The sequence below is a fragment of the Armigeres subalbatus genome, chromosome 2 (genome assembly GCF_024139115.2).
Source record: "Armigeres subalbatus isolate Guangzhou_Male chromosome 2, GZ_Asu_2, whole genome shotgun sequence".
Taxonomy (NCBI): domain Eukaryota; kingdom Metazoa; phylum Arthropoda; class Insecta; order Diptera; family Culicidae; genus Armigeres; species Armigeres subalbatus.
In genome coordinates, this window is record NC_085140.1 from 273,684,680 (window position 1) to 273,706,735 (window position 22,056).

A 22,056-nucleotide genomic window follows, 5' to 3' on the forward strand; every position below is an offset into this window, starting at 1 on the left:
ACCTTTCGCCAACCTTGAACACGCAAGAGATTAGCAAAATCGGCTGGTATTTGGAGGCATCTTGAGAGGAAACGTTATTCGTGGGGATTGGGATGATGAGAATGAGCTACCTCTCATCCGTTAAGATTTGATCAGAACAGACTTGATTGATCAAATCGAGGAACAGGATTGTGAAAGAAGGGGGAAGGCACATGATCATATATATAGGTGACCCATCCAAAGCCATAAAACTGTTACTGGGGATCCCATCTATCTACCTCAGCTCCTGGAGAGGACGAAGCACAATTCGGAAGTAGGGAAGGGAATCCAGTATGTCTGGTGGGGCTCGAAAGTATTCAAGCGTTGACGATCTGGCTAGGATCGATCTCTAAACCTGGGCTAAGCCTGCGCTTACCACTGAGTGCGTCAACTCACCCCAGAATTCGGTGACTGAATTTATAGAGTCGAGGAAGTCCTCCCATTACCTCCTCTTGGCTTGTTGGATAATGTAGCGGAATTTTTGTATTTTTTTTTTTATTGTGAAGTTGCAACGAATATGTTGGATGAATTGGTGTACCTTGGATTCATGCGGACGACTGACAGTAATGTGTGTTGCGAAATACAAAAACTCGTCAACTGTGATTGCTATGGGTTCTAGAAGAAACTACAATCTTAAAAGATTAACATTCGCGCCAATTGTAACAGGTACAAAACGCTCAAAAGGCCTGTGGTGCTCTATAGTAATGAAACTTGGACCATGCTCAAGAAGGACAGTACTTGAAATTTTCGAGGGGCGCAAATGAGAATGCAGCGATTCGGTGTAATCTGCTTAGAAGTAAATCAAAATTTTATCAATAAAATTATAAGATGAGTGACCAACACCTTACTATATAAGAAACCCGAACCTCCTCCCTATTGTGACTCAAATCAAAAGAAGACCACTTCTAATTAGTTTGCCGTGAAACCCATAGACGTAACCGCTGGGCATCATTAAACGATGATGCCCCAGAATGGCACCCGTCACTCATCTTCAACATGTGCTATTTAATATTGTTTCCTCTCCGTGCGTCGCTCGACGGCTCAATTTGCCTGCAGTTACAAAGGCAGCTTCGCTCCTAATAAACTTCATCCGGCTCCACTTCATTTGAAGCAAATATCATCAACGACCGACGGCGTTCCCTTTATCAACCCAGACAGGGACAATAATTGTATCTCTCTGCAGCCATCTACCCTCGGCAAACTGATGAAATTTCGTGATTTATAAAATCAAAGAGTTTCCGTCGTTTCTCCTCCCGTAGAGCTAGAGGCCGAACTCCCCCATCATCGTCATCGCCGCCGTCGTCGAAGTCGGCTAAAAAGTCACCCTTCTTGCGTGTTTTCACCCCGTGAACAAAATATAAATATTAAATGCGATACGGTTTTACATCAAATTGAACGCTCTGTTACGCTTCACCCTCCTTCGCCGAACAAGTATTGCTTTTTTACCAAACGCATTATGTTGAAGGTGGAACACTATGGGCAAATTAGCCTCAAACATAGTATACCAAGTAAATGCCATTTTTAAAATTTTACGGAACAAAGATTTTATGAATTTCGTTACTGTTTCGGTGAATTTGCATATGTTTAAATCAATTTGACATTACCAAATTTGAGCTATTTGCTAGATTTTTAGAAGAAGAGTAGAGTAGAAAGAGCACTAATTAATTTGCAGAAAAACATAACCTTTCTCATATTTTGTATAACAGTAATTGTTATTAAACTATTTATTCAATAATCATTAATTTCTTATTAAAAGGCATTCTCCAGTTAACTTCGACAGTCTGCGGAATATTTTCGTTGTATTTGACCAGCTATTTTCCCTAACATCACCAACGTGCCTTGTTGCGACGAGGAAGATCTACACTGTATTTATGCTGATGTGCGATTTATGGTGCGGAATGGAAAACAGTAGTCGCACTCACAACCGACAAGCTCGTGTAAGTAACACATCAAGCAATTTGTACCGAAGCGTGCGGGAGGAAGGACGAGCAGTGGATAAAAAGCATATAACCGAACAATATGACCACGCGGATGCATTAGCTCGGACGCGTGCCATCTTCCCTGCTTCCTGGTGGGGAAGGTCCACCAACACGTCGCTATGACTAATGGTGACGATTATGAGTTTTGGCGCCCGTCAAGCGTAACAAGTTTGATCGAATAACATGGCATTTGGAAATTGTAAAAACTCACCGTGATTGGTGAATGGATTATGTGTCAAAACCGCAAACAATTGTTGCGACTTTTCAAGCCGAAATGACAACGCAGCAGCACGTAACAGGTATACCGATATCATATTTCAATTCTTCTGTGGCTTTCCTTGTATCTACTTCAGATTTAATTCGACCCCTGGGGAGCGATTTGTTTTCATGTTGTTTTAGTATGCCCTTCGGAGGCTCCCTGTAGCGATTGCAGTGTTCCGGTCCGAGATCGTTGGCGAGGGCTTCCCACCTTTTCAATATAGACTACAGAGATAAATCTTCATATGTAATTTGGTGTATATACAAAGTGCTTTTTGGAACAAATGATAAGTTATCCTAAATTAAATTGTTTTTTTCATGTAAGTATATCTAAAGTTGTGTGCAGAGATAAAAGATGTACGAAATGTAAACCGGATATTGAAAATATGAGCACCAATCGCCAGAGAAAAAAAAACTCTCTTTACAGTTTTCCAAATCTAATCAATCATGAAGTGGCTACTAAGAGTTATAAAGTCATAATGCTCATGCTCTTTTTTATGCAGATGCTTCTGCGTTTATTGTTTCTTTAATATTTCCTGATGTTGGAATTAAGACACTTTAAGTTTTTTTTTATTTCAACATCATTTATTTCAATAAAATTTTGCACACTTTTGTTAGCACTGCTCGAAATGTGCTCTTAGCCTTCCCAAAAACGAATTACATCAATTTCAGTCACGTTCTACGCCGACACGAAATCCGCCGGAAAATGAACCACCTTATTACATTCTACAAGTACCCACGGGCTCCACTTTCACCGTCATCATCGGGAAACACCGCAAATCGAAATGCCCAACATTTTATCTTAACCGAGTGTGCGTCTTCATGAAAGTGCTTCTCGAAAACAATATGTGCCAGCAACAACATCCACTCTACCGGGAGAATAAGACCCTTCCGGTAGATATTGCATTCCGGCACGATTTCTTGGTTTTCGCGAAATTGGTATTCAATGTGACTCACGATGAAACGCGTGTGTTTTGGAAGTTGGTATCAATTGAATTTTGATGGAACTTCTATTGTGCTGTTTGTTTGAAAAACTGTATACAATGTGAAGTTTTCTCTTGAAGATAAGATTAAATGTATAAGTGATTGCCAAAAGAAACACAAGACAAATTATGTTTCCTTCGAAAACGCATTGAAAATTGTATTGAAACAAAAAATATAGGATTTAATTTTCTTTAAAAAAAGAACTGCGAAAAACGATCTTTTGTAGTTTCTCAAACAAATGATTCAATTATTCAATTCGAGTGGCATCTCTTCAGTGAAAAACTTCGTTGCGCCACTCAGACTGGAATACTAAGCAGCTTAGCGCAATTTATTTGCATCCCGGTGCGAGAAAAATCGGAACCTTCAATTATCGCATTTAATTAAATCGTTATCAGAACGGACAGATCTGCCCCCATAGCGCAGAGATTTCCCGCCGGCGGCAGCATCATCGGGTCTAATCCGCTTTACGGCGAATGTATTGCTGCCGTGTTGCACATCTCTGTGTTGTATATATATTTATATGAAGCTCCCCTGCCCAATCGAACTCAACGCAGGAGGGTGTAGACGCAGATATCCGGTACCAAAATAACATGTTTCAATGTCCTTGTTGTCGGTGGATCTGTTTTTTGGATCCGCCCACCGTTTATTCAATTGCTTGAAGCATCCTTTTCTCGTTCGTTCGCATAGGACTGTTGCGTGGGTTTCTTCCTGACTATAGCGACCGACGTCTGACTGGTGTTCTGCCTTTTAATAGAATTTATTTATAATAATGCCTCTTAATAGGGACTAATGGGAGATTATGAAAATTTTAGAACTCCCGGTAGCCCAAACAACAAGCTGGTGTATGGTGATAGGGACGGAAATGAACTGGCGGAAAACATCTTAAATTTAATTAAGGGGTGCACAGTTTTCCCGATTTGAGATAGTGGGCTCGTGACGTTTGAAGTATCGTGATTTATGCAAACGGATGCATAGAGGATTTTTCATGGGCTTTTTTACGCTGGTCACACCATAAGGTACCCTGGAATACTGTTTTTTCGTTTAAGTTCATTGAAGACTTCTCGAGGCTGTGAACATAATCCAAAAATAATAATCTTAACCTATTAGAGTGGTCGGTAACGATGAAATAAACTTTATAAGAAATCATTTGATATAATGGAAATTAGGGGTTAACGAGTCTAAAATGTTTAAACTCACAATATTTGAGAAAAAGGGGTTTTTTATGGATTTTTCTTTCAATTAATGTAATAAAAGAATTTTAAGAGTACAGTTTTCATATTCAAAGCGCAGTTAGGAACTTGAAGTGACTTGACCTTAAACGCGCATCTTACCGCACGGCTAAGGAGGGCCTCTACCAATAAGCACCAATTTTCGCCAAATCGGCCATTAATGCTTAAAAGTTTTTAAATAGTCGTTTAGTGGCCTTATATGGCGGTTTGGCGTAATATAGTGCTAATATAAGTTTCTTGGGGACCCATTTCCATCCACGATTTCGACAATCTATTGTTATCGGTATTTGGTATTTATCGGTTGCTCGGCACACGATATACAACTTTTATAGTCGGAATTATAAATTTTCTGCGTTCTGCGTTTCACGATAGAGTAGTAATTTTTTTTATTCATTTCTTTATTTGGTAGGCACTCTGTGTTTCTTAACCGCTACTGTGCCGTGATCTACTTTGCTATTCTGTACAGCAAAAAATCCACACAGAATCTATTTTTTGACATTCCTTGTTGTTATCATTGCCGGTCCATCTCATCGTGAGTCCATTGTGTCCTTTTTTGTCCGTATCGTGTATCCAATTGCTCGTCGCATTGTTCGGTTGCCATTTATCCGGGTACGTTGGAGGAATGCCTCCGAGAAGAACAATTCTCGCTTAACTTTTCAAAAGGACCGTTGATGGTGAGACGTCCAAAAGAAGCATATGGTCAGCTCGTTGAGCCCACTCCGCAGAAAAGAGCGTTGCAGTATATAGCGTTTGTTTCGTGATCATTAGCCAAATCGGAGTCGTCTAGGTGTTTCACAAAAATAAACTGTCAAACAGCTCAAGGTATGGCACACGGTCAATCGTACCTACCAAGATCTCATCGATTACGATGAGAAGCAACAGTGGAGATAAAATGCGTCCTTACTTCACATCAGCGACTATCTGAATGGGGTCGGTGAAGCTACGACCCTATCTGAAAATCCCTTGCATCAATGGGCGCCACTCATATTTTCATGATTCAGACAATAGAATTCCGTAGTCAATGAATATTTAGAAAATAAAGGGACACTTCCGCCGGTTTGATCCAGAATGATGCGGAGCGGATATTGCATAATAGTTGCTTCAACATTCGCATAGATAGCATAGGGTCAGCCCTGAACACCTCCGCCGAAAGCTAATTGACTTTGGGGGGCTCTTTAGACTTCATGCGTCGGATGGCTGCTTATTGGAGAACACTGGCTGAGACTTGAAGAAGTTGTTCAAAGTGCTCGAATCAACATTTCAGCTGTCCAAATCAGTGAGTAATTGAGACAATAATCTCCGGATGCTGAGCCATCCTTTCTTCATCGGTCAGGATGTCTACATATGCCCGACTGTACTGTCTGCAGCAGCGCCCGACTCCCACTTACAAATAAACATACCTTTGCGGGACTCCTAATTTACTCCTCTGGTTCTTCCCGTTTCTCAGCGTTTGCTACTCTGCGCTCCTAAATTGTCCGCCGCGTAACATCTGTAATCCATTCTTTTCGTTTAATGCGCAGCTTACCCAAAATGTCCTCGCCGGTTTCGATAAAAGCATTCCTCGCCGCTCACTTCTCTTCTACACTGCTACCTTCCAGAACATGCACTACCCGAGTTCCAAGTTCTTCAACGAACGATCTCAGTTGGATCTTCTAGTTGGTCTATGTTGATTCGTTGCCCGAACCTCTCCTCCAGCCGCTGAATCTGTGCAATGCGTTGTCCGATCTCGCCAATTAGAAGATGATAATCAAACGCGATGCTAGCTCTGCGTTTGTTACGGACTCGAGAAGGCACCGTCTCCGTTTTCTGATCCAGCTGATCCATTTCTGGATAATCCAAATACGGGTGCGGGTGGACTCCCCAGCCGACAATACAAAGGGAGGGAAGCTGCAACAACCGTCGATAATCGCCTCCTCTACGATATTTCACGAAGTCTGATTGGGACAAATTGGTGGATGCCAAAGAAAGACGTGATATATCAGTCACTCACCAATCCAACTGAACAACCAACAGTTTAAATGTTGCCTCAGTAGCACAGTTCGGATCGATTTAGTTGCAGCAACTCCAATGTAACTGGATTTGGTCGCATATGAGTCACAGTGACTGGTATGTGACAAGTGTGCTACTCGGGATGGCTCGACCACTTAGAACAACTTCTTCAAGTTCTGACGACTTATCCTAATTCGTATATAGGGAAAGATTGGCAATTCTCTGACGACAGCCGGCAGGATTCCGGCCCGGATGATCATGTGAGAATCATACTGTCATGCTTAGCATTATCCTGGAGCATGTCATTGAATTTCAAGAGTCCCTTCATTTGGTACTGATTAGGCACGGAGAAGCAGCCTCTAGCAGCCCACCACCATAGAGTAATCGAACGACCTCGACTCAGAAGATGATACTGCTCTACCAACGCAACAGCGCTCTACCATGTAGAGTAAACTGAATGACCTGGTCGTACACTCCCACTCATCAACGCCAGCAAGACCAAATCGCCGTATATGAACAACTCCACGGTAGCCGGGAAAACAGTGGATAAGGTCGAAAACCAAAGCCAGTCAACGTCGGATGGCAGATCAAGATCAACATAGAACATGGAGATCCAATTGGTCCAGGTGAAATCTGTGATGTTATTCGCCGATGAGACTTGGTGAATATTAGCAGGGTTCATATAGATTTGTAAGTATGCATCAGCCGATGTCTACGTTTTACAGTCCAGGACTGGTAGCCTCACAACTGGATCCCGAATGCTGAGCCCCATCGAAATCCAATATCAACAGCAGCTCCACAGTGTGAATGGACGTAGGCCGGCCTCACGCCACGTAAGAGCGTAGATGAAAACTGCAAGCAAGCGCTGGACAGGAATCTAGCAGGACATTGCAGCAGAATCAGACCTGAGATATCCTGGCGACGAAAACCTAACAGAGAAATAAACGGAGAGATGGAAACAAATCACTGTGCCATATAGCCTATGTAACAATGCAACAATACCCATCGCTATGTTTACAACGTAATAGAGTTTATTTTTGAACATGTTTGGAAGAATGTTTTATCTATTTACTAGGCCAACCTGCCCCATCTCGCTTAGGATTTTTTTCAATCTTTCAAACATTTAGTGGCGTCGCAATCTAGTTCGAGCTTGTGGGTTGCTTCAGAACTCATGAAACCGTTGCATTTAGATAATTTTGAAACATTCCCCGTCAAATTGATCAAAAATGTACGAATATACAAACACAGCAGATTTCAAGACGATTTGATTTGTGAGAAAAGCGTACAACTTGGCTCATCCGTTCGTGAGTTGTATTGTCTCGATGGAAAAGCAAACTCATTTATATATATATATAGAGATATACATAAAAATGAATTTCTGTTTGTCTGAACCTTATAGACTCGGAAAGTACTGAACCAATCAGTGTGAAAATTTGTATACAGAGGTTTTTGGGGCCAGGGAAGGTTCTTAAGATGACTTGAGACCCCTCCCCGATTCTACTTCAGACTTCACCTATGGGGTCGTTCAAAAATGATGTCACAGGTTTTAGGGGGGAGGGGGTCTAAGATTTTGAGACAACACATGTACTAGGTATACAAAAAAGCGTGACAGAGGGGTGGGAGGGGGCTCTAAAAATCGCAATAAGCAGTGGACGTCATATTTGAATCGCCCCTATGTATTCTGCATATGTAGCCCGGGAAGTCTGCAAAACCGAACCTATGCAAGAACTTACACTTTTCCAAAAAGAAAAACCAAATTTTCTTCAGAAATAAGTTTCAGTATTTTTTTTATTTATATAAAATTTTGTGTTAAATTCACTAGGGGAGACTGGGTAGACTTGATCCCCTTTTCAGATTTTCGATGTATCACAGCCAAAAGTCAATAAACGTACGCGATTTCCACACATACTCTCTAAGAAATATATTATTTAACTTTACTGATGTATGACAGTCCTTAAATTATTGTTGTTATTGATATACAATCGATTTTTTGGAGTGCTGTCAAAAATCGACGAATATTCGGGGGAAATTGATCCCTCTCCAAAAACTTGCTTTGATAAAATTATAAAAGTGCCCTCAGATTTTTAAAATATTTTTCCTTCAAAATATCCGGAATTTTCGAATTGCTGTGCGTATTCATGAGCGATTTTTGTTATTGAATTCGACAGCACATGCAATTTTGCAATTTGGGGAGACTTGATCCCCTTTCTATGATATCTACGCAATAAATATTTTTTCCTAAAACTTTAATAGAATGTTGACATTTTCATCAGTACAGATCATCAAGCATATTTATGGCTTTGTGCTGTGAAAAAACGAAAGCATTTGGTCATTGTTATGAAAAGTTGTTCAAATTTTGCGTGGCCAATAAAAAAATCTTTGGGAAGGTCAAAATATACAAACCGCCCTGCAGAATATATAAGGTTGTCAATCCAAAAAATAACTCACCACATGAAGGTCATTTGTCTAGAGGATCTATACAAAAAAAAATATGCTAGAACAAAACTACGTTATTTCTCGATAAAACAGGGGGTGATGAAGTCTCCCCAGCTTCCCCTACTGGATAAAAATATGCTTCAAATATTCATATTCTTTGTTTCCTCTAAACGTTTTTTGCTATCATTTTTTACTAATATTTCAAATTTTGCACGGAATCATTGCATTTTGGACTTTTTTCCGTTTCCTTGTTATTTTTTTATCCCCCCTTCCTCTTACCTTCCAAGCGCCGTCGGACATAAAATAAATTTAATATTTGTATCGGCCTTATTTCAGTAACAAAATTCTGGTATCATTTTTGTTATGTTGGCTGTTAATTCAACCAAAATGAAAATAAGTTATCAATATGTCCGATAACCGGATAATAGAATTTGTTATCAATTAGTTATTCATTTTTGCTTGGGTGGTATGTCTGGTGAGTGGGCGTCAAACTCTAGAGAATCGAGTTGGAGTTAGAAAAAAAAATCTCACTTGGTACGTTCAGGCACGTGGGTTTCGAACTCGAGGGGAGGGGGCGGTCATAGAAAAGCTTTCAATTAATAACTGAGGAAATGCTAATAGAATACTAAGTTGAAAAGCAGGCCAAATTCCAGTTGGAATGTAGAGCCATTGAATAAGAAGAAGAAGAAAGGCCAGAAATAACCAAAAGCATTTCGCGTAAAAAGCGACTCCAATGTTAACTGAAGGCTGAAGGGTGTTTTGTACTTTGTAGAAATGTCTTCTCGGATCCGCTTTCTTTTGTATAAAATGGTGGACCTGAAAAAAAACGATTTATTTTCAATGATTTGTTTACCGGCTTTATCATTCAGCTCTACTAAAAGTATGAGGGAGTAGATAATCGAAAGATAATTGAAAATAATCAGGGCGCAAACAAGTATGAAGCGATAGAGGGTGAAAGGGAGAAAGGAAGACCATCTATTGAACAGCACTCAATCGATTATCTGCTCCCTCATACTTTGAGTAGAAATGACCGATAAAGCCGATAAACAAATCATTCGCCACAATTACGGTCGTAAAATCTGTTTCAATTATGAAAATAAAATTTATTTCCAATAATGCGCGTTCCAATCACAAACAGCAACAAATCTTAAATAAAAATCTGTCAAGAAAATGTAATTCGATTGCTATCGACGTCAACATCTACCAATCGATGATTTGCTGCTGAAATGTTAAAGACGCTGCTGAAATGTTAAATTTGTACAGCGTCTTACACCTGGGTGCGCTTGTGATTCTGCTACCGACGGCAACTTTCTTATTCATTCTTCACCATTATTAGCAAGATTTTTAAGGGTGCCAACAACTAAACCATACAAAATTGAAATGTCCAAAAATGTCAAATTTGCACAATGGTCAAATCGACGAAATCAAATTATTTTCAGCGCTAGCGGTAAGGTTGTATGTCTAACTTTCCATAGATATTCAAATGTCAGCATACTATCAACTAGGTTGTGGACCGAAAACAAAAGGTTCCCATTACCAAACCTCTTCCTGTAATCGTCTCTAGTTTACTTCATAGTTCTAAAATTTCTGGGAACTTAAACATTTTAATAATATTCTAAAGTCAGCCTAACTGACAGAAACAGATATGAACATTATGACTGACGAACTTCTGATGAGCTTCATCACTTCTTCATGATCAGAAAAGAATGCGACTGATATTGTGTCATACAGTCAACCTTCTTAAGCACTTATAATATTTGCTAATACTGAACTTATCCACAGACAAAAAATGTTTCGTGAAGAGCAAGCCCAGCACAAGCAAGGAATTAGCAAAATTCTAGTAGACAACTCGACCTATATCGTGAATATACTACGTTGTTTTTTAATCGTTGTTGAAGGGAATGAAACGGTTGTTATATGCTATAGATATCCACTTGGACAGTACCTCTTATTCCCGTTCAAGTTTATATTACTCAGTCGCAAACTAACTAAATGAATTGAATTATTCTACATCACTTTAATTTTACAAATAATAACCAAGTACAACACAGATAGAAAAATCCATTGAAATTTAATTTAAAAATCATGAACATTAATGAAACGCCATTGTAATGTGTAATTGAACACGGGATATAGCCAAAATGTACGCAAATACCTTGAATCGTCAAAATTGCAAGTAAGTTTTAAGCAAACTTGCTGGGAAAAGGACCATTTCAGCGTAGATTAGAGTACATTTCCGTGCCACAAGTTTGATGTGCTGGTTATTTTTCATTATAGTTTTCTGTGCACAAACCGCATTGTTTTGTTTGAAAGTTATATGTTGTAACAAGTATCGAACGTTGCTCCCCAGATAAATAATCTTTCAATCTTTAAATTCTCAATGTTCATCATAACAAGTATCAATTTGTGGAATTTTATGAAGCGTGCTGCATCCACTGATAACAGCACCCAACTCACTTCCATCGATACCAAAATATGATGTATTCTAAGCCGATTACATAGGTATGTGCTTTCTGTTCAAACACTGTAAAAATCACTGTTACTTTCGTCCTCAAACTTCCCAACAAACATTGGAAATTAATAATGACAAAAATTGCATTCTGCAGCTGAAAACCTTGATTTTCAGCTTAAATTGTTTGTTGGGATAGATTTTACACTTAGTGTAAATTGTAATTTTTTTTCACTGTGCTCAAATGAAGCATTCTGAAATGTTTTTCTCCTACGAACACCGCCACGCACAATCTCACCCAACGTGAAACAAGCAAACGTTCTGCAAATATTACTTCCCTGCCAAAGCAAACACACAAAAGTAGCGCATATCCGAGCAACGCCATCGCTAGCTCCCCTTTTTTGATGCCACTCGAGTGCATTGAATTGTTCGGATCCAAATCCGGATTACGTCGGCAATTCCGTTTTGTTGACGCACCGGAATACATCTTCCGCAGAGTGGAAGTGAATTCATAACCAAGGGAAAAAAGAACTTCCATAACTCTGCTCTTATTTAGATAGCATCAGGAACCAACGGTTAGCAACGATAGCATTTAGACTATGTACTTACCCGCCGAAAACGTTGGCAGCACGATCCTTAAGTCCGGTGAAGGCAGCCATTTTGCAGATGTGGTTTTTCAGTCCAGGTGTTGCGCAACGATGACTAAATGCTCGATTTTGCCAGGGCTCTGAAATGGGTTTGAACTACTGCACTAGACGAATAGAGAGAGGATTTAGCTGCAGACGCACCAGCTATTTCGAGTTCATTACATTAAGCCATGCTGGCGTAGCCTTGTGGTGGATTGTTCTGGAAGGGAATGGAAACAAATGAATAAAATTCATGAAATTTATAAAGTAAAAAATTAGAATCATTTGTTGAAAAACTATTACCAAAACTATTATTTCAAAACCGAACAAAGAACATAGTTTGTTTTAAACAAACTAACACCAAATCAGATCAATATTTGTAGACCATGCCTGGGAATAGCCTAAAATAAGATCTCCCCTTATCACAATAGATCTAACAAATGGTCGCAGTGATTAAAATACCCAATAAGGAAAAAAAGATCTCCCCTGAAAAATAAAAACAAATTCATAAAAAACTAAGAAATCGTCATTAAAAAATCAAAGTTGAGAAAATTTATAAATACTATATAAATTCTCGCTTAACTTTTCAAATGGATCTAAGTAACATTTTTTCATGAATTAATGTAAATTTTCATATCGATATGTTGGTTGCACTATTCAAATTAATTCATGGAAAAAAATGTTACTTAGGACCTTTTGAAAAGTTAGGCGTAAATTTTCCAAAAAACAAGAGATAAATACATTTTTATTGTAAAAAATTCAATAAAAGCCCTGATTGATCCACCTAGCGGTATTGGTGCCTTTATCGTGTTTCTCACTCAAGTGTTTAATACGTTATGTACGTCATAACTTTTGATCCCATGATCGGATTTGGCCAACTTCCAATGGGAAACAATGGGCATGGGACACCGATCGAATGAAAATTGTTGCAAGCAAATAGGTTCATGATGAGTGAGTTTTATTTTGCCCACTTGCATACACAGTCAGACAGACATTAACTCAATTCATGGAGCTGAGTCGATTGGTATATATTAGTCTCCGGGCCTTCTATCAAAAAATAGTCTTTGAGTGAGAATATAGCCTTTTCGTTACACCTTAGTGTACGAGAAAGGCAAACATATTTAAAACAAAAATTGTTCCACAGAATTTCTTTTCGATTACATAAACCAATCTTCTTCGTCAAAGACTAAAAAAAACTTTTCTATTGAAATACAGCGTTTCTAATTAATTTCATAATTGTTACAACTAGGGAAAAAACTGAGGAGACTTGATCCCCTTTACTCATTTCCAATATACTGTCATCGGGGTAACAATGGGTCGAATGGGGATGAGGATGGGTCACAGTTTCAACTTCTTAGAATGCTTATAGAATAGATTTAATGTAAACCTGTGGGCAAGAAAACGAAATTATAAGAAACCTTTTAGGTAAGGGTATGCGATAACACACTTTTTCCTAACGAAACGAAACGAAACGAAATTTAAAATATCTATGTTGATTCGAATCGAAACGAAACGAAATATAGATTTACTTTCGAGACTTCGAAACGATACGAAATCAAGGTTCATTTAATTCGAAATTTTACGAAACGAAACGAAATTTAAATTTTTTCCGCGGAATTTTTATTAAATTGGTTTTACATTATGTACGCAATTCTGATTCACTTTTTCGAAGTCAAATAACTGTTTCACGACCAATAGAGATATAATAACAGAAGAAGCAGTCTGTGATAAATCGCCGCATTCTCGTTTATATACCATTGGCGATAAGGCAATACCCCAGCATTCGTGCAGCTTTCAAAGGAATTCATCGTGGAGTGTGTGCTTCCGAATCTGATCAATTTTGTATCAGTTCAGTTGTATATCAGTAAGTATATAAAAATATAGAAATTGTGGGATTTTTCATATACTGATTCAAACTTCGTTCAAAACCTTAGTTCACTTAAGAATTATGTGATTATGCTGAAGCATACTTCATATTGTCTTGTCAGCGTGGCTTTATAGTATTGAGCTAAGTCAAAATTAAAAAAATGAATGTATAGACTTTTTGTTTTATTTAGTGGGATACTCAATTATGTACCCACATCTGGCAGGCAGATAGAGAATTGATATTACTAGACCTGTTACCGTTCGCAAACGATTTCCTATAGCAGACTGCCGACCAAGAAAATATAATAATTTAAAACGTATATTGTTGCTAAAATTTGTTATTATAAAATGATTATATGTATAATTGTATAAAACTTAGTTTAAAAAAATATTAAAAATATAAGCATGCACACATATTATATATGTATATCACAGAACTTCTTTATCACGCCTAAAGTTAAGAACACATTTTGTAATACACTATATAACAGAAAACGCAAAGAGATCTGCTGCATGGGAGCCAAATGTAGAGTTGTCGCGAATCATAAAAAGGACCAGAACAGATTGTCAAAAAAGGGTATTTGTGATGGGATGGTTAGCTACTGGGCAAGAATATCACTAGTATTGGTCTTTTTCCAACTTCGAACGTCGAAAAAGTCAGACGTGAGCTAAAAGCAAGCATTAGCTAAAAGTTCTCCAAAATAGTGGATATAGTGGAAACTAAGTTCCCTAGCATATAATCTACACCGCACCAGCTGTAGATCCCAAATCAGGACCCAATATCGCTTCGCTAAAGTGGTTCTCTGGCCCAATTACCCCGTAGGCCCAGTCCATAGGACCCCGTCAAGCGCCCAAGCGACGCTAGTACCACGCATAGCCGATGTGGACAAAGGCCAGAAAGACTCGATCATCACGGAGCCACGTGACGCTTTGGACACCGTCTGCATGATCCACCGATTGCATGGTCCACCGAGTGCATGATTCCTAGAAATCCCTGGACGTTAAGCCCCCCTTCAACCAGACAACCTACCGCGAGTTCTGCAGCAGTTTATGCCGGCTGGCCACCTTACATACTCACACACACACAAACCTAGATGTTGTAAGTACCCACAATAAATTAATGTTAAACGAGAATTAGGAGTGTCTTTATTGAACTTTTGATTAGTCTCTCGGAGCCGACCTTGAGAGCGAAACGCTCAGCTCTAGCTTGCCGGAATACCGCAAATGGTACATGTTAGAATTCAAGAGCTAACAGACCAACATTTGAAAAGGGCGTAACAGCCAAAATTTATTCCTTCCGATTCTTCGTCTACATTAGACTGGCCCAGGAAACAAAAGCTTGCTGAATTCTACGGGGCACCCCCTAGGATTGTGCCTTTGGGTAAGAAAATCAATCTCTGAGAATTTCAGCTCAATCGCTTGTTGCATAAGCTGGCGCATTTCATTTGAAGTTTGTATGGTGGTTTCAGTCAAAATGCATAGGAAAATACACCTCCGTCACACCTTTCGCCTTTCGTCCACACCTTTCGTTCAGGAAATTGGTTCGATATGCCCTATTGAATTGCAACAAAGGCAGTTGAGATGGTAAACATCAATTCCACAGAACATCGTACGATCCCTGAATGAACTCTTCTATAGGTTTCGGCTTATCTATTAGGTTAGATTGTGCACTTTGAATTCATTAATTGCCATTAAAAACATACGCATGCCATCAAAATGCCTGCGATGTGTGGTTTCGCACGCGATCAAACATAAACTGATGAACGCGCGCCACTGCACATATCTAAGCCACCTTTGATTACATGCGCACTTTTTTATGACAATCAATGAATTTCAAAGTGCGCAGCCCAACTCCTAATAAATCATCCGAAACTTTATAAAAAGTCATTTAATCATCGTATAATGCTCTGTGGAATTGATCTTTATCATATCAACTACCTTTGTTGTAATTCTGATCTCAATCGAGCATACTGAACCAATTTCCTGAACGAAAGAGTGACGGAGGTGTATTTTCCTATGCATTTTTCCTATGGTGAGCATACATTTGCTCACTAGAAAAATCCTGTGCACCTTTCTAAAATGTCCTATAACTGAGTGCATATGAACACAGCTGTTATGGTCAGCATGAGCTGTAAGCAATCATAAGTAAAGAACATTCAGCAATTTTAATGATCTTTCAACCCGTTCTGGATTTTTTTGCAAGTTCTTTGCGAAGATCTTATTGTATACTTGCTTCGGAGTTTCCAATTCATGACTAATAACAATGCTGGTCACGTCCTTACAGTCAATTTAGGATTAGGAGAGGAAAATTCGTTTAATACTCATTGTTATAAAAGACCGATGAATCAGAGCATCTCCGTGAGCGCTACGGGTAAGGAATCGTTGCTTAGTTGAGAAGGTAATTCGTGTGAAGCCACCTTGGCAAGCGACTAAATATTTATTGTAAACGAAGTTAAGAGGACGAAAACTGTGTTTCAAATCAATCCAACGCAAGATCAATTTGCTTCGTTAAATAAGCTTCTACAACATGATCGATACCGTATTAAATAATTGCAATTGCGATGCAGAAATTAGTTTTATCACTTTACGTTCTCCAACACTAGCTGGCGTGATCAGCATCAACACAATCGATTGCATACTGGTTAAACAAATTTCTGCTACGCGAGGTATATTTTCTTCACTTTGCGTTCTCCTGGACTAGCTGCCGTCCCATGACCAACTCTGCACTCATATACACAACAAAATATCACAAAATTTAAATTTGAAAATTGGAAATACTGAAGACGTTTTATAGAAGAAAACTACATACGTATTTGTCGACTCAGAATGGAGTTATGTAGTAAGCCTTTCATAGAAAAAATTGTATAAACAAAAGTTTTGAAAACAGTTGTATGATTTTGTTCAGCGGCGCAGCCAAAATTTTTGCTAATATAAAATAAAGTTTAAATTTAAATTTGTTTCGAAATTCCGCGGAATTCCGTTAAATTTCGTTAGAAGCTTGTTTTTTCTAGCGAAATTTTTGTAAATTTACGAAACGAAACGAAATCAAGAAATCAGATTTCGCCTTGCTCAAATTCCGCGAAATTCCGCGGAATTTCGTTTCGAACCACCTGAAACGAAATTTTTCAAAATACCGCATATGCTTACTTTTAGGACAATTTTGCTGTCCGACTTCTATCGTTAGAGCGATGACCCATTTTCACCCATGATGTCGGTATACAGTCAAACATAAATAAATTGACGTAAATTTCGCACAGCTCAATGATGTGCGATAATCCAGTCTCCAGGTCTCCAGTAGCCTTGCGAGCAATGGCGTAGGATAGCCAATCCGGAGATGGTGAGTTCGATTCTCGGTCCGATCTAGGATGTTTTCGGGTTGGAAACTTTCTGGACATAATGTATTCACTGTACTTGCCACACAACATACATACTCATGCGGGCATAGATAAGCTTTCAATTTATAACTGAGGCTAATAGAATAAGTTGAAGGGCAGGCCATGTTCCAGTTGGAATGTAGAGCCATAGAAGAAGAAGAAGAAGAAAATGTGCGATAATGACACGGCAAATGTTAGGTAAAGCGTACTAGGGGCCATCCAGAAACCACGTGGTCATATTTTTGAAGATTTTCCCCCATGTAGTTTATCTTGGTCATTTGGTATACCTCCCCCCCCCCTATGACCACGTGGTTTTTTTTCAAGTGCAAAAAAATAAAAAAAAAAACCTTCTGTAACTAAAACATATGGTTATCCCGCTTAATTTTGGAAATGGTGAAAAAAAGGACTGATTCAAAATCAAATCAAACGCACCATGGAAATTATAAATTTTCTTGAATTCGAACATCTTGATGATTTAATCATGTTGTTCTGTGTATCAGGATATCTAGAACTCGCACACCCCTTCGATGCATCAGGATACAAAACATTTCGTCTTGCGAATATTTTATAAGAATTTCTAGAAAAATTTCTTTTTGGTAAAAAAAATTCCAAAATATCTTCCTATAGATTCCTAAGTATTTGGACCTGCCGTAGCTCTGGAAGTATTGGAAATTCTAAAAAATTTAAGATACTATATTTAACCCTTTTGTTACCGACAAAAAAACACCCTTACGTTACAGACAGGGTACCCGGGTACCCACGGACTTAAAATGATCATAACATTGTCAGTTTTTCACAGATTTTGACGATTTTGGTTGCTATGGATGCAGGAACTTACCCACTATTCGATACATCTTACAGAAAACCGGTTTGGATTACCTGGTAACCGGAATCCCGGATTAACTGGGCCAAGTCCCAAAGTATGTGTAAATTGAAGATATATATTCAACCAAATGAAGATTTCTTGCGTCATGACTAATAAACTTCGTTGGAAATTTAAAGAATATAACTTAACTACGTTACAGGACCATCTTATGAGTTAATCTCGGAACGGTTATTCCGGAAACAGGTTCCCGTCGAGCCTAAAGTGGCCACAAACTCATTCTGAAGAAACCCTGGCAATATGGGTATCAAAATTCATGAAATTGTTTCGGAAGCATGATCTGATAAGTAATTGGACCATTGGATGGTTTGACAACGGACCGGTCATTCTGGAACAGGTTCCCGTGGGGCCTAAAGTGGCCACAAACTCATTTTGAAGAAACCCTGGCAATGTGGGCATCAAAATTCATGAAATTGTATCGGAAGCATGATCCGATAAGTAATTGGACCATAGGATGGTTTGACAATGGATGGGTATCAAAATTCATGAAATTGTCTCGGAAGCATGATCTTTTGGGTTATTAGGCCATAAGATGGTTTGACAATGGACCGGTCATTCTCAAACAGGTTTCCGAGGGGACCCTCATTTAGAAGAAACCCTTGCTATCTTATTTTTCCGTTATTTCTTGTCAAAAAGATTTAACAATTCTTGACAGGTACTCAGAAATTATTTATAATGAACCACAGGCGCTGTAATTATCATTGGTGTTTGCTGAATAATTAACAAAAATAAAAAGAACGACTAAAATTTTCAAAATTTTGTTTGATGACAAAATGGGTCAAAAACGTGACAAAAGCGGGACGTGATAAAATCGGGTCAAAAATGTGATAAAGTCGGAGGTAGATAAAATCGGGGAGTGACAAACTGTGTCAACACTGTGTACCTTTTCGCTTTTCTCTTCTCTCTTCTCATTTCTCTCATTTCACTTTTCACTTTTTACTTTCCACTTCTCACTATTCACTCCTCACTTCTCATTCGACCCAATAACCATTCGGACTAACAGCCATTCAGCCTGATGACCCAACATCAGTCCCATCTTCTTGGAAAAACATATTTCCGAAAATATTCCAAGAATTGTCAGGGTGTCTTCTAAATGAGTTTGTGGCCACTAAAGACCTTTCGGGAACTTGTATTACTTCATATTCTTTTTCGTTATCTCTTCAATTGCATTTGTGTATGTCTCGTTGGGCAATCATTCTGGTTTTACACAAAGTCATTTATGCAATATCTGTCTTGATTCTTGCCTACTCCCTTTGACTGTAATTTCTATACATATTCATCATTTAAAATATCTAGAAATGTGTTCACCATAATTGCTATATCTTACATATTAATTGTATCTATCATATAACTGGAAACAACTCCAAGATCCAACGAACTTCTTCTCGCCTAGGAATGATTTATTCTCTGATGTTTTTTACATTCGCAATTTTCTTGCCATACACCAAATTCTCGAGTTATAAAGAAATTCGTATTTAATTTGTATGGGAGCCCTTCTTTCCAAAGGGGAGAGGGGTCTCGAACCATCTTACGAGCCTTACTCACCCCAAGAACTCTGTGTACAAATTGTTACGCTGATCGGTTCAGTAGTTTCCGAGTCTATGAAGGTATATATATATTTGCCATTTTATTATCACCTTCAAAACTATTAAAATTATTTGGCTGTGATTCGAAATCGACCTCATTGATTTACCACAATACCGTATAAGAGTTACGAGAACTTGCTAAATCAGAAACATGAACCCTTACTCCCGTGATTTTTTTTTCCAATTTACGAGAAGTTTCTAAACGGATACTAAGCTTACATAAATTTTTATTAAGATGGCACTTCAGATGGTAAAGGTGTTTTAAGAAAATGATACATCCCAAAAAGTATATTTCTATGCAGGATTCGTACTTTTCGTTTGATGAGACGAAATCATGCAATTTTCTGGTTTGTGGTGAAAAACATCTTTGACTCACTCTTCGTTGCTCATACAGACTTAATCGCCTGACAGACATTTAAACAATATTTCTCGATGAATAAACGCGAATCAATAGTTTGTTTTTTTTCCTATTTTAAGAAAAAAATAATTCCTTCAGGTTACATGTTTCATCCCCGTTATTGTTAAGGGTATATATTAATAACTTCATTATCTCAATTGGAAACAAATTGGGGAAGGGACATTTAACATATTTTTATTCTCGTTTCAGAGAGCGAACAGTTGCGCTTAAACCTAGGCTAATTAGCCAGGGCAAGTTTATTTGCTTTACCCCATCTCAAGGATACCAACAATGGAGTAACATAAATTTCTTAGCATGGTCACTCCCATCGTTTGTTTAAACTTATGATATCATTTGCTTATGATGATACTCCTTAACTATATACCCTACCAACCATCCAACTCCTTGACATCTATGAGGGCGTCGGTGAGTCGCTGGCCTCTCGTTAAGTAGATGTCATATCATCATTTCCTTCCTTTCCCTAGTAACGGAGAAGATGGGCGTGGCCGGCAATGGTAGCTTTCATGCTTTATCATTTTGGACCTCCAATTCCAAGTAGTAATCTATAAGCAGTTGGAGTAAGAAATTTAAAGAATATACATGACAGCTATTAGTATGCAATCTACGAAATACTCCGTTACAACGCAACGCAACGCAACTAAAGGCCTTTCGAGAACTTGTTCTAGGATGACTGTTCTGGTTGATATCCATCCTATGGTTTCAACTTTATGGATAACATATTTCCGAAACAATTCCAAGAGTTTTGATACCCATATTGCAGGGTTTATTTCAAATGAGTTTTTGGCCCCTACGAGCCCTCCGGGAACCTGTTCCAGAATGACCGTTCCGGTTCATATCCATTAGACTGGCCCAGCTTAGTATGGAGAGAAACAAATGTTGTCGAATTCCACGGGGCACCCCCCAGGATTGTGTCTTTGGGTGAAAAAATCAATCTCTCAAAGTTTCAGCTCAATCGCTTGTTGCATAAGCTGGCGCAATTGATTTGAAGTTTGTATGGGGATTTCAGTCAAAATATATAGGAAAATTTACCTCCGTCACTCATTCGATCTGGAAATCGGTTCTGGTTGCTCAATTGAGCTATGAATTGCAAAAACGGCAGTTGGTATGCTACAGAACAATTTCACAGAACATTGTATGATGATTAAATGAACAACGATAAAAAATGCGGTTGTACTTTTGAAGCATTTCCAGCAAGAATTCCTTAAATAATTAAATGAAAATTTGAAAGAACTACTGATGGATTTGGTAATTTTCTGTGGAAATTCCTTAAATTTTCTGAATCTTTGGCATGATAAACATTTTAAGCAATGTTTAGCTAAACCTACGAAGAAATCAAAATGATTTCCCGAAGATAAACGAATTCCCGATTAAATTTTTTAAGAATTTGTGATGAAAATTCAAAAACCACAAACCTTGTGAATTCTAAAGATTTATTCCTTGAAATTCCAAAGAATTTGTTTTAAAACTCTTCTGTAGAAATTCTTAACAATGCCTCGAAGAAAAAAAATCCTTGAAAAATTCGAAAAATTAGTGGTAGAATTCCTAAAGAACGAAAAACAGGAATTTAGGAAAATTTTCTTTTAAAAATTCCTATGCATTTATGGTTGAAATTCCAAAAACGAAAATCAACGGAGATTCCAAAGTGTTTGATGCGGCATTGTCGTTTTATATCTCTTGGAAATACAGAAGAATATTTCTTGAAAATTTAGAAGTCTTCTTATTCTACTGCTCCACATTCAAACTGGAACTTGGCCTGCTTTTGAACTTAGTATATTTTATTAGCATTTCCTCAGTTATAAATTGAAAGCATGTCTATGCCAGCCATTGCATTAGTATGTGCCTTGTGTGGACAGTACAATGGATACATTATACCTAGGGTGTCGAGAATGTTTCCCGCCCGAAAGCATCCTAAACAGGAACGAGAATCGAACTCGCCATCTCCGGATTGGTAATCCTACGTC

The 22,056-nt window shown here is 38.3% G+C and overlaps 1 long non-coding RNA gene across 1 annotated transcript in view; it reads right to left on the reverse strand.

Annotated features, from left to right (window-relative positions):
• Window positions 1-22,056, reverse strand: part of LOC134216360 (uncharacterized) — a 170,856-nt gene that overhangs the window by 144,587 nt on the left and 4,213 nt on the right. The window contains exon 2 of the long non-coding RNA XR_009980632.1: window positions 11,952-12,188. This is a non-coding gene — a long non-coding RNA (uncharacterized LOC134216360). The remainder of the gene's footprint in view (window positions 1-11,951; window positions 12,189-22,056) is intronic.